Here is a 15,000-nt window from a genome sequence, read left to right on the forward strand (position 1 = left end):
TGTCGTATATCGTCAATATGATATGATATAGTCGATAGGTCATCTGAATGATGAGTATAATATATGTTTGGTAGTATCGTGTCGCCGAGCGTCTGGGACTTAGTCGTTTTTCGATCGACTTCACATATGATATGAAAATATTTGTTCGAAATGAAAGTTCCGCTACGAATAAGTTTCATATTGATTGTACGTGGATGATATGCTGTGGTGTGATCGATTTCTTCGAAATACGGAAATGTATTAAATTTTGTGTACCCCCCGTTCGTGTAATGACTGGACTTAGAAATTTTCCAAGTGTATGATATAAAAATTAAATTTCACATCTATAACGATGCATTGGATTTATAATTTTTATATGATGTCGTATATCGTCAATATAAATATGAATAGTCGATAGGGTCCTGAATGATGATATTATAATTTATGTTTGTTACGTATCGTGTCGGCCGGAGCGTCTGGGACTTAGTCGTTTTTCGATCGACTTCACATATGATATGAAAAATATTTGTTCGAAATGAAAGTTCCGCTTACGAATAAGTTTCATATTGATTGTATACATGGATGATATGCTGTTGGTGTGATCGATTTCTTCGAAATACGGAAATTATTAAAGATTTTTGTGTAACACCCTCCCGGTTCGTGTAATGACTGGACTTAGAAATTTTTCCAAGTGTATGATAAAATATTATTTCACTCTATCGATGCCATTGGTATTTATATTTTTTATATGGATGTCGTATATCGTCAATATAATATGATATAGTCGATAGGGTCTCTGAATGATGATATTATAATATTATGTTTGTTCGTATCGTGTCGCCGGAGCGTCTGGGACTTAGTCGTTTTTCGATCGACTTCACATATGATATGAAAATATTTGTTCGAAATGAAAGTTCCGCTTACGAATAAGTTTCATATTGATTGTATACATGGATGATATGCTGTTGGTGTGATCGATTTCTTCGAAATACGGAAATTATTAAAGATTTTTGTGTAACACCCTCCCGGTTCGTGTAATGACTGGACTTAGAAATTTTTCCAAGTGTATGATATAAAAATTATTTCACATCTATAACGATGCCATTGGTATTATAATTTTTATATGGATGTCGTATATCGTCAATATGAATATGATATAGTCGATAGGGTCATCTGAATGATGATATTATAATATTATGTTTGGTTCGTATCGTGTCGCCGGAGCGTCTGGGACTTAGTCGTTTTTCGATCGACTTCACATATGATATGAAAAATATTTGTTCGAAATGAAAGTTCCGCTTACGAATAAGTTCATATTGATTGTATACGTGGATGATATGCTGTTGGTTGATCGATTTCTTCGAAATACGGAAATTATTAAAGATTTTTGTGTAACACTCTCCCGGTTCGTGTAATAAAAGGACTTTGAAATTTTTTCGAGTAATACTTTACTTTTGTTATGTGTAAATTGTTTAAGTCGTTCCCGATTCATGTTTTAAAGTTTTAAACTTGGCGAATTAAGCGAAAAAGACATATTCGTGTATTATAGTTTCAAGCGTGCCGAATTAAGTGAAAAGACATATTCGTGTATTAAAAGTTTTGGAGCGTTCCGAATTTAGTGAAGAGACATGTTCGTGTATTAAACGTTTTTCCGCGACATTACGCCAGCAATTATCGGGTACGCTTCTGGCAGCATATCGAGTACGTTCACGGCTGTGCTTGCCGTGAGACGGTGCCCGATATGAACGGTTTTTAGTTAAACTTCATTGATATGGATGTTCGGTTTTTTTTTTTTTTTTTTTTTTTTTTTTTTTTTTTCTTGTGCGTGTTTTGTTTGCGATGTGGTGGTGGTGGTGGTGGTGACCAGTGAATAATATATAATATAATAAACGACGATATACGTTAAGGGCGCCGCCCATCGCCCTAACATATTAATAATACCGTCTCTCGTCTTCCGACCGTCAAGCCCCAATTAACGGTCGTTGTCTCTCTGTCTTTCTTTCTTTTTGTGCGCATCGTGTGTTTGTTGTTTTTTTAATATTATTTTATTTTTCGTCTATCATACACACACACCAACCACCATCATCATCAATCCCACACACAAGCTGCCATTTATTATAAGCTCGATATAATAATAATATTTTATTATTATCTCTGGTGCCCCTTTTATTTTCCAGAGTTCGTTTGATCTCTATATTTATTATAATAATATAATCTTATTATTGCTTGTGTTGTGTTGTTGTTGTTGTTATTCACAACATCATATCACACATTTTTTTTATATGCGTGTGCATATAATAGAACTTTTTTTTTAAACTAACGAGTCGTCCTTAGACGAATCACCTGGCGCAGGGCTGAGTCTCAACAGATCGCAGCACGACGCTGCTCTACCGAGCACAACACCCCGCCAGGAACGTAAGTCGTCTACAGACTATTCCGAGCTCCGACATCGAACTGAGATAAATTCGAAACTTCGGCGCCGTGATGCACGTGTTAAAACCGCTAGCATCGATCGCCGCGTTCCAAATGGGCTCTGACGTCGCACCTTACGAATAAAGCGCAACTAGTAAAGTCACATTGTTTAGAGCCTCCCGACTCTCGGAGCTCCACAGTAAGCGTATCCTTGCCGGATTCGACTAGGCTGGCTTCGGCCTTAGAGGCGTTCAGGCATAATCCCGCGGATGGTAGCTTCGCACCACCGGCCGCTCGGCCGAGTGCATGAACCAATGTCCGAAACTGCGGTTCCTCTCGTACTGAGCAGTATTACTATCGCAACGACGAGCCATCAGTAGGGTAAACTAACCTGTCTCACGACGGTCTAAACCCAGCTCACGTTCCCTTTTGATGGGTGAACAATCCAACGCTTGGCGAATTTTGCTTCGCAATGAGGAAGACCGACATCGAAGGATCAAAAAGCACGTCGCTATGAACGCTGGCCGCCACAAGCCAGTTATCCCTGTGTAACTTTTCTGGCACCTCTTGCTAAAAACTCTTTATACTAAAGGATCGATAGGCCGTGCTTTCGCAGTCCCTATGCGTACTGAACATCTGGATCAAGCCAGCTTTTGCCCTTTTGCTCCACGCGAGGTTTCTGTCCTCGCTGAGCTGGCCTTAGGACACCTGCGTTATTCTTTGACAGATGTACCGCCCCAGTCAAACTCCCCGCCTGGCAGTGTCCTCGAACCGGATCACGCGGGAGTTGTTTGGCGACGAGCGTTACCGCCACGCCGCCACTCTGCACGCTTGGAACGAAACACCGTACGCCCGCCGATATAATCGACCGCGCACCGCTTCCGCCCAACCGAGTAAGTAATGAAACAATGAAAGTAGTGGTTTTTCAGCGACGACCGCGAACGATCTCCCACTTATGCTACACCTCTCATGTCTCCTTACAATGCCAGACTAGAGTCAAGCTCAACAGGGTCTTCTTTCCCCGCTGATTCTCCCAAGCCCGTTCCCTTGGCTGTGGTTTCGCTAGATAGTAGATAGGGACAGCGGGAATCTCGTTAATCCATTCATGCGCGTCACTAATTAGATGACGAGGCATTTGGCTACCTTAAGAGAGTCATAGTTACTCCCGCCGTTTACCCGCGCTTGCTTGAATTTCTTCACGTTGACATTCAGAGCACTGGGCAGAAATCACATTGCGTCAACACCCGCGAGGGCCATCGCAATGCTTTGTTTTAATTAGACAGTCGGATTCCCCTTGTCCGTGCCAGTTCTGAGCTGACCGTTGAACGGCGGTCGTACAGAATCACGCCGATCGCGCACGAAACGAAACCGACGCGACCTTACGGCTAGGAAGATCCGCGGAAGGCCGGAACGCGGGTCCGGATTCAGCCCGCGCATCCCGAGAGACGCACGAGCATCCACCAGGCCCGGCACCGGCCGCATCCGCTTCCCGTCCAAACCCGACACGCCCCGGTCCTCAGAGCCAATCCTTATTCCGAAGTTACGGATCCAATTTGCCGACTTCCCTTACCTACATTATTCTATCGACTAGAGGCTCTTCACCTTGGAGACCTGCTGCGGATATGGGTACGAACCGGCGCGACATCTCCACGTATATCCCTCACCTGAATTTTCAAGGTCCGCAGAGAGTATCCGGACACCGCCGCAAATGCGGTGCTCTTCGCGTTCCGAACCATATCTCCCTTCTATAGGATTCCATGGAACTCGAACGCTCAGGCAGAAAAGAAAACTCTTCCCGGACCCCTCGGCGGCGTCTTCAGGCCATTTTGGGTTACCCCGTCGAACACTCGCTTTAAAACGAGGGAACGATTATTGAAACGGTTCCGCTGCCGGGTTCCGGAATAGGAACCGGATTCCCTTTCGCTCAAAGGCGTTATTTCTCTTTTGTGTTTCGAAAACTACTACAAACAATAATTTTTTTCAAGATTATTGTTGGTTCATTATCAAAAGTACATTAAAAAAAACACGCCACATCGACATAAGATCTCTCCTTGAGCTTAGGATCGACTGACTCGCGAGCAACTACTGTTCACGCGAAACCCTTCTCCACGTCAGTCCTCCAGGGCCTCGCTGGAGTATTTGCTACTACCACCAAGATCTGCACCGACGGAGGCTCCAAGCGGGCTCACGCCCAGACCCTTCTGCGCTCTCCGCCCGCGCACGTCCTACTCGTTACGGCTTAATGACGCAAACGTACAACGTCGCACGTGCCGGTAACGGTAGTGTATAGGCAAAACGCTTCAGCGCCATCCATTTTCAGGGCTGGTTGCTTCGGCAGGTGAGTCGTTGCACACTCCTTAGCGGATTCCGACTTCCATGGCCACCGTCCTGCTGTCATGAGCGACCAACGCCTTTCATGGTGTCCCATGAGCGTTTTTTAGGCGCCTTAACACTACGTTTGGTTCATCCCACAGCGCCAGTTCTGCTTACCAAAATTGGCCCACTTGGCACCGTCATCAGATCTCCGACTTCATCGTTCGAGTAAGTCGGAGTTCTCACCCATTTAAAGTTTGAGAATAGTTGAGGTCGTTTCGGCCCCAATGCCTCTAATCATTCGCTTTACCGGATGGGACTGTTAATTATCGACGCCAGCTATCCTGAGGGAAACTTCGGACGGAACCAGCTACTAGATGGTTCGATTAGTCTTTCGCCCCTATACCCAGTTCCGACGATCGATTTGCACGTCAGAATCGCTACGGTCCTCCATCAGGGTTTCCCCTGACTTCGACCTGACCAGGCATAGTTCACCATCTTTCGGGTCCCAGCATCTGTGCTCAGAGCGCGCCTGCATTCACGGATTGGAAACGAGACGCCTCGGGAGTGCGAGAGATCGATCAAGACCGACGCTCCTCCCCTCCCTGAGCGAACGGCAAGCGTTCACCTTCACTTCACTTTCGTTACGCCTTTCAGTTTTGTGTTATAAAAACAACTCAATGACTCGCACACATGCTAGACTCCTTGGTCCGTGTTTCAAGACGGGTCCTGCGAGTGCCCGAAAATGAATCATCGCAGACGGATACGCGCACAGTCCGAGACAGCACGGCGGCGACAGACAGCAGCACCGCGCCCCTATCCGCACTCGGCAGGACAGAGACTGTATGCGGCGCACGCTTGCGTCGGGCCGGACGCGTTTTGAGACGCGTGCGCGATTCGTATATTGTACGATTTTGTACTACCGTCCGACAGCCGGCAGGCCACCGTCACGGTCCAGCCGCCACGCGTGAACGCGACGATTGGACTCCCGAACGGCGCTTATGCCGACATCGAACGGGTCGCGATGTATTACTAAGAGAGAGTGCACGCCTTCGGCGAACGTCGACGGACGCGACCCGTGTCATGCCGTACGCCACTTGCGTGACGCAAGCACGACATCGAAGCGACGCCGCCGAGCGACGATGAATCTCTCCGTTCGTTCATTCGAGTTTCGCAGGTTTACCCCTGAACGGTTTCACGTACTCTTGAACTCTCTCTTCAAAGTTCTTTTCAACTTTCCCTCACGGTACTTGTTCGCTATCGGTCTCGCGGTAATATTTAGCCTTAGATGGAGTTTACCACCCACTTAGGGCTGCACTCTCAAGCAACCCGACTCTGAGGAGTGTCCCTCTCGCCGTCTCGCTCCGTCGCTACGGGCCTGGCACCCTCTACGGGAAAACGGCCCCGTTCAAGACGAACTTGGACAGGAGCGGCGACGACGAGAAAGCGGAACCTCCCGAACACCACATCTCCCGCGATCGTTACAACCGCGGGATTCAGTGCTGGGCTGTTTCCTGTTCGCTCGCCGCTACTAAGGAAATCCTAGTTAGTTTCTTTTCCTCCGCTTACTAATATGCTTAAATTCGGCGGGTGATCCTCCCTGATCTGAAGCCAACGATAAAAAAACGATGCAGACGCGATATCCGTCAGCGCTACGACGCCACAAAACTAAAACACGAATCTTACATACATATAATATAATGTGCGATGATCACACACACACCGAGCACGTTCATACATACACACACACGCACACGCAGTGTGGTAGTCTGCACGATTCACGTACTCGTGTCTGCGCGAATTATACACACACAATATATGATTGTGATAGTGTTTCGGTTTCATAAACGGCGTCGATGCACTCTTCGGACGTCGTGTCCGCCTACTTTTTTTGCACACAACACACATACATTGAATAACTATATATTTGAAACACTCAAATTCGATTTTCATCGTTTTATTACATATCACACATATATAACGAAGGCGCGATATTGCGTTGTTTTCGTTCGATGTCCACGTAACGATATATATAAAATATTAATAACACAGACCTTAACGACACAATAGAAACGCACAAACGATCGGACACAGAAAACATAAAACGCTCATACATCGACAAAAAAAATATCTTGAAATCAGAGACGTAGATGTAAGTGCATAATAACGACGACGACGTAATCGCATACGAAAGAGCATCGGATACCTTCTCTTACCCTCTCACATCACCGTATCGCTTCACAATTATCATAATCATAAAGCAACGGATCAACGATGGGAGCAAGGATCACGCTCTCTGCAGCAAAACATCGCGCGTATCACACACACACAAACACATACAAAGATTCATATTTTTTGTGCGGGTGTCGTGCGTTTCCGTCTTCACATATTATATATGCTCAGACGCTAGATGCGATCTCGTGTCACTTGTTTGATCGAGGCGTAACTAAGTATCGTTGGTGTATTATATAATATATACATACCATATACACAGACAACAACACTCACGCGACTTCGATGTGATATATTCACACAATGAAAAAATGTTTCATAGTCTTCATATACGTGTGTGTATATATATATTTCTCATATAATATTTAAACGGACAAACGAACTTGCAAACAATCAATAATTCAATTTAAATCTCTCACTATGATGGGTCACAACAGCAACAACGACGACTACGACAACGACGACGACGACGACGACGACTACGACGAGTGCGACAACTCCGATTCGTATAATGACACATAATAAGATATCATAGTCTTTTCTGTGTACTACGAGAGGGAGGCGTTCGCGCTCACGCGCGTGCGGTACGACGTCGTGTGTTTGTGCGTGTGTCGTGTTCTCGTGCTGTTTGTGTCTCGTCAGAAAGAGAACAATAAAAAGAATAAAAAGATCATTAGCAGTCGTCGGAACCGTCATATGTTCGCACAGTCGACAACAACAAAACTACGATACACATAATTCGAACTGAACAAACACATACACACACACACTACGAACACACAACGACACTTCCGTGGCGTATATGTGCGAGTCTGTGCGCGATGGATGTAATTCTTTCTGTGTTCGCGTGCGTTATGAGGTGTCATACCGTGATGGAACAGTGTGGTGTATTATTTTATACAGCCGGCCCTCAGACAGGAGTGGTCCTGGATATTTCTCCACGGACCGCAATGTGCGTTCGAAATGTCGATGTTCAAATGTGTCCTGCAGTTCACACTATGACGCGCAGTTAACTGCGTTCTTCATCGACCCGCGAGCCAAGTGATCCACCGTTCAGGGTAGTGATTTTTATAAATATATCATGTGTACGGCGACGCTCACCATTTAAATTTTCTTTTTTTTAAAAAAAAAAAAAAAAAAACAAAGAGGGCAATCGTGCGCATATAGGGGGTGCCCATTTATATAACGCTGCAATACGCCTCATATTGCCTACGGACGCGATCAAATCTACTTATACATACATACATATTTCACATTGACATGTGATATGTTGATATATAATATAGAAAGACGCGAACGACATGACAAACGAAACGTATCACACCACGTTCTCTCCAAGTGGACTAACCGACCCACCGGATTTACCCGTGTGGTTAACGTACGGTAAACAACTAATCCACCGGACCGCATAAAAAACTCAGAGTGTCCCTAACGAATTAACGAAATGACAAGATAATGATAGTAGCGCTATATACCACAGCATGTTATCTTCAACGCCCAGATTATACGTTCACTCTAATCGCCCTTGATCCAACCAAGTAAACAGAACTCGGACTAGACTTATTAAGGTCTTGAGTAGTCGTCAAGAGACTCGCGGCGCGGATTCTTACCGGTCTATGTCAAATGAGATCTACCAGAGTTAAGAAACATAGGATGAATCAATGATATCTAGTATATCGCTTTCGAGTTACAACGTTCTGGTTTTAACATATACGTATATACATCAAGAGTATATAAATTGTATGCTCATACAGTGCATATGTGCGTATCGGATAAGGAAGGGACGCTAATGAATCCGTTTATCCGTCAAATCGTTTTAAATTTCGTATCTTTTCCTCCTCCTTCATCATCATCATCATCATATATATTTCGATCTCCTTGGAGATTTATTTATTTTTAGATGTGCCCCTTCACATCTTATATATCTCTCTTTCATTTATTTTTATTTATTTATTTATTTTAACATCACAAACAACAACAACGACAACACGCTAGGCGTAATCGAGTGTATGTTTTTGTGTGTCTCTTTTCATTTTGATGTCCCGCCCCTGACATCTTTTATATTTTTATTCATTCAAAAACATCATAACACGCTTGTGTAGAGTTGTTTTTTTTTTTTTATATTTATTTATTTCCTTTCATTTATATATTATTTTGAGATATATTAATTTCTATTGAGATGCCGCCCCTTTCATCTCTTTTTTTTTTTTAATTTGCATCATATATTTTTTATATGTGTCTCTCTTTTTACTTGGATATATAATATTATCATAATCATCCTGATATCGCTTTGATATCGGATGTTATATAACGTTAATGATCCTTCCGCAGGTTCCCCTACGGAAACCTTGTTACGACTTTTACTTCCTCTAAATGATCAAGTTTGGTCAACTTCCCAGCAACGCCGACGGCCGTGAAGCCACCGCGTGTCGGTCCGAAGACCTCACTAAATCATTCAATCGGTAGTAGCGACGGGCGGTGTGTACAAAGGGCAGGCGTAATCAACGCGAGCTTATGACTCGCGCTTACTAGGAATTCCTCGTTTATGGGGGATAATTGCAAACCCCAATCCCCAGCACGAAGGAGTTTCAACGGGTTGCCCGGCCTCTAGGCCAGGGAGAACATGCTGATTCCTTCAGTGTAGCGCGCGTGCGGCCCAGGACATCTAAGGGCATCACAGACCTGTTATTGCTCAATCTCGTGCGGCTCGAAGCCGCCGGTCCCTCTAAGAAGAATTTTAATACGCCGTCAGTGAGTTGAACGACCGAAATCGCTCACACCTAAATGACGACGCCTATTTAGCAGGCTAGAGTCTCGTTCGTTACCGGAATTAACCAGACAAATCGCTCCACCAACTAAGAACGGCCATGCACCACCACCCCGAATCAAGAAAGAGCTATTAATCTGTCAATCCTTCCGGTGTCCGGGCCTGGTGAGATTTCCCGTGTTGAGTCAAATTAAGCCGCAGGCTCCACTCCTGGTGGTGCCCTTCCGTCAATTCCTTAAGTTTCAGCTTTGCAACCATACTCCCCCCGGAGTCCAAAATCTTTGGTTTCCCGAAGCTGCCCGCCGAGCCATTGTAATAACGTCGGCGGATCGCTAGATGACATATTTACGGTTAGAACTAGGGCGGTATCTAATCGCCTTCGAACCTCTAACTTTCGTTCTTGATTGATGAAAACACCTTTGGCAAATGCTTTCGCTGATGTTCGTCTTGCGACGATCCAAGAATTTCACCTCTAACGTCGCAATACGAATGCCCCCAGTTATCCCTATTAATCATTACCTCGGAGTTCTGAAAACCAACAAAATAGAACCGAGATCATATTCTATTATTCCATGCACGAAATATTCAAGCGGCGTTTTGAGCCCGCTTTGAGCACTCTAATTTGTTCAAAGTAAAATTGTCGGCCCATCTCGACACTCACTGAAGAGCACCGCGATAGGATTTTGATATTGAACCGGCGTTTTACCGCCGGCTCACCGACGATATGCTCCGCAGACGTGTCAGTATCACCGCGGATGCGGTGCACCGACAGCGCGGCGCACAAATGCAACTACGAGCTTTTTAACCGCAACAATTTTAGTATACGCTATTGGAGCTGGAATTACCGCGGCTGCTGGCACCAGACTTGCCCTCCAATTGTTCCTCGTTAAAATATTTAAAGTGTACTCATTCCGATTACGAGGCCTCGTAAGAGTCCCGTATCGTTATTTTTCGTCACTACCTCCCCGTGCCGGGAGTGGGTAATTTGCGCGCCTGCTGCCTTCCTTGGATGTGGTAGCCGTTTCTCAGGCTCCCTCTCCGGAATCGAACCCTGATTCCCCGTTACCCGTGACAACCATGGTAGTCGCAGAAACTACCATCGAAAGTTGATAAGGCAGACATTTGAAAGATGCGTCGCCGGTACTTGACCATGCGATCGGCAAAAGTTATCCAGATTCATCAAAATTAACGACTTCGGACGCGAGGCCCTCCGTCGATTGGTTTTGATCTAATAAAAGCACTCATCCCATCACTGGTCAGTTCTGATTGCATGTATTAGCTCTAGAATTACCACAGTTATCCAAGTAACTGAGTAAGATCTAAGGAACCAAAACTGATATATTGAGCCATTCGCGGTATCGCCTTAATACGGCTTGCACTGAGACATGCATGGCTTAATCTTTGAGACAAGCATATAACTACTGGCAGGATCAACCAGGGAGCTAGCTAATTTTAGTTAACTCTCAATCGAGAGCGCATCGTACGCGTTCGCTCTTATATTGTGGTATAGGAAGCGAGGGCACGTAACGGTGGCCTGATTATTATTTTGTTTTTATTTATTTATTCATTTTTGTATATTTTCTTTGAAATATACACACACATTTTATATCATACTCCTCTCCTCCTCTCTTTCTTAATTCATATTTTATATATATTATATTATATTTATTATGAAAACATTTGAACGCATCAAAAAGTTTCATATTGTTGATCGTTACTTTTATAACGAGATCGTACACCTTTAATATCGGTTAACATTGTCATATATGCGTTAACAAATACGACACGTCAAACATCGGTATCATCGCACGGTGTTAGAGAGATCTAGTACCAATAGATTCTATTTCGGGCGGATTATCTACTAAGGGATTGTCTCCGGCGGTCACACTTACGCGCAACACGACGGAAGCAAATTTTGTACAATACGACCCCGTTAGAACGATCACGCTTCATACTAACCATTATAAACGTTGTGTGAAACACATCGTGATATGTATAGCTAAGTACTACGCGACGACCGTCGGCGGTCAACACAGAGAAGTTTTTGTCGAAGGAAGAAGGTTATTAGGAGGATTTCTCGAAGCGTACTTTTTCATCATTCAAACGTACGTACACGTACGTACAATTATTTCATTCGAAATAATTTTTAAATTAAAAAAAAAAAAATTTTTTTTTTTTTTTTTGTCTCTTATTTATATTATCAACATCAAAAATATGATGAGATACTTTCATTTTTCATTATTATATCAACATCAAAGATATGACGAGATATTTCATTTTTCATTATCATCATTCACATACATATTTTATCAACATCAAAGAAATGATGAGATATTTTTTTCATTTTTCATTATTATATTATCAACATCGAATATACGATGTGATAATATTTTATATCAACATCTATTGCACGATGTGATATTTTCATATAACCAACTCCCTTCGACGCCTATCAACCTACAGTACGCAACGTGACGACGCGGACCCACCACACGCGCCGCCACCTCCTATATATGCGAGGGCCAGAAATTGACATTCGGTAAATCTGGGACCGGTTCGTGTATTACAAAAATTTTAAAAGTTCGTATTTATACATTTCTAATATATAAATGGCATTATATGTTCAATTAAAATACTATAAATAATAAATATAAAGAACATGTGAAATAAAAAAGTTTTTTTTTATTTTTACATTTTATAATGGCTATGTATGAACATTAGGGACTTAGTCGTTTTTTCGATCGACTTCACATATATATGAAAAATATTTGTTCGAAATGAAAGTTCCGCTTACGAATAAGTTTCATATTGATTGTATACGTGATGATATGCTGTTGGTGTGATCGATTTCTTCGAAATACGGAAATTATTAAAGATTTTTGTGTAACACCCTCCCGGTTCGTGTAATGACTGGACTTAGAAATTTTTCCAAGTGTATGATATAAAAATATTATTTCACATCTATAACGATGCCATTGGTATTTATAATTTTTATATGGATGTCGTATATCGTCAATATAAATATGATAAGTCGATAGGGTCATCGAATGATGATATTATATTATGTTTGGTACGTATCGTGTCGCCGGAGCGTCTGGGACTTAGTCGTTTTCGATCGACTTCACATATGATATGAAAAATATTGTTCGAAATGAAAGTTCCGCTTACGAATAAGTTTCATATTGATTTATACATGGATGAATGCTGTTGGTTGATCGATTTCTTCGAAATACGGAAATTATTAAGATTTTTGTAACACCCTCCCGGTTCGTGTAATGACTGGACTTAGAAATTTTTCCAAGTGTATGATATAAAATATTATTTCACATCTATAACGATGCCATGGATTTATAATTTTTATATGGATGTCGTATATCGTCATATGAAATATGATATAGTCGATAGGGTCATCTGAATGATGATATTATAATATTATGTTTGGTACGTATCGTGTCGCGGGAGCGTCTGGGACTTAGTCGTTTTCGATCGACTTCACATATGATATGAAAATATTTGTTCGAAATGAAAGTTCCGCTTACGATAAGTTTCATATTGATTGATACGTGGATGATATGCTGTTTGTGTGATCGATTTCTTCGAAATACGGAAATTATTAAAGATTTTGTGTAACACCCTCCCGGTTCGTGTAATGACTGGACTTAGAAATTTTCCAAGTGTATGATATAAAAATATTATTTCACATCTATAACGATGCCATTGGTATTTATAATTTTTATATGGATGTCGTAATCGTCAATATAATATGATATAGTCGATAGGGTCATCTGAATGATGATATTATATTTTTTTGGTTCGTATCGTGTCGCCGGAGCGTCTGGGACTTAGTCGTTTTTCGATCGACTTCACATATGATATGAAAAATATTTGTTCGAAATGAAAGTTCCGCTTACGAATAATTTCATATTGATTGTATACGTGGATGATATGCTGTTGGTGTGATCGATTTCTTCGAAATACGGAAATTATTAAAGATTTTTGTGTAACACCCTCCGGTTCGTGTAATGACTGGACTTAGAAATTTTTCCAAGTGTATGATATAAAAATATTATTTCACATCTATAACGATGCCATTGGTATTTATAATTTTATATGGATGTCGATATCGTCAATATGAATATGATATAGTCGATAGGTCATCTGAATGATGATATATAATATTAGTTGGTACGTATCGTGTCGCCGAGCGTCTGGGACTTAGTCGTTTTTCGATCGACTTCACATATGATATGAAAAATATTTGTTCGAATGAAAGTTCCGCTTACGAATAAGTTTCATATTGATTGTATACGGATGATATGCTGTTGGTGTGATCGATTTTCGAAATACGGAAATTATTAAAGATTTTGTGTAACACCCTCCCGGTTCGTGTAATGACTGGACTTAGAAATTTTTCCAAGTGTATGAAAAAAATATTATTTCACATCTATAACGATGCCATTGGTATTTATAATTTTATATGGATGTCGTATATCGTCAATATAAATATGATATAGTCGATAGGGTCATCGTGATGATATTATAATATTATGTTTGGTTCGTATCGTGTCGCCGGAGCGTCTGGGACTTAGTCGTTTTTCGATCGACTTCACATATGATATGAAAAATTTTGTTCGAAATGAAAGTTCCGCTTACGAATAAGTTTCATATTGATTGTATACATGGATGATATGCTGTTGGTGTGATCGATTTCTTCGAAATACGGAAATTATTAAAGATTTTTGTGTACACCCTCCCGGTTCGTGTAATGACTGGACTTAGAAATTTTTCCAAGTGTATGATATAAAAATTATTTCACATCTATAACGATGCCATTGGTATTTATAATTTTATATGGATGTCGTATATCGTCAATATAAATATGATATAGTCGATAGGGTCATCTGAATGATGATATTATAATATTATGTTTGGTACGTATCGTGTCGCGGAGCGTCTGGGACTTAGTCGTTTTTCGATCGACTTCACATATGATATGAAAAATATTTGTTCGAAATGAAAGTTCCGCTTACGAATAAGTTTCATATTGATTGTATACATGGATGATATGCTGTTGGTGTGATCGATTTCTTCGAAATACGGAAATTATTAAAGATTTTTGTGTAACACCCTCCCGGTTCGTGTAATGACTGGACTTAGAAATTTTTCCAAGTGTATGATATAAAATATTATTTCACATCTATAACGATGCCATTGGTATTTATAATTTTTATATGGATGTCGTATATCGTCAATATAAATATGATATAGTCGATAGGGTCATCTGAATGATGATATTA

At 41.8% G+C, this 15,000-nt stretch overlaps 3 non-coding genes across 3 annotated transcripts; all 3 read right to left on the bottom strand.

Moving 5' to 3' along the window:
* Nucleotides 1-2,313: 2,313 nt before the first annotated feature.
* On the bottom strand, nucleotides 2,314-6,318 carry LOC133319802 (large subunit ribosomal RNA). The gene has a single exon (XR_009753297.1). It is a non-coding gene; the product is annotated as a large subunit ribosomal RNA (ribosomal RNA).
* A 1,522-nt stretch (nucleotides 6,319-7,840) lies between these two features.
* LOC133319803 (5.8S ribosomal RNA) lies at nucleotides 7,841-7,997 on the bottom strand. Its single transcript, XR_009753298.1, has one exon. It is a non-coding gene; the product is annotated as a 5.8S ribosomal RNA (ribosomal RNA).
* Nucleotides 7,998-9,250: 1,253 nt separating this feature from the next.
* Nucleotides 9,251-11,144, bottom strand: LOC133319799 (small subunit ribosomal RNA). The gene has a single exon (XR_009753294.1). It is a non-coding gene; the product is annotated as a small subunit ribosomal RNA (ribosomal RNA).
* Between the last annotated feature and the right edge of the window lie 3,856 nt (nucleotides 11,145-15,000).

This window comes from Danaus plexippus, chromosome 28, assembly GCF_018135715.1.
Source record: "Danaus plexippus chromosome 28, MEX_DaPlex, whole genome shotgun sequence".
NCBI lineage: Eukaryota > Metazoa > Arthropoda > Insecta > Lepidoptera > Nymphalidae > Danaus > Danaus plexippus.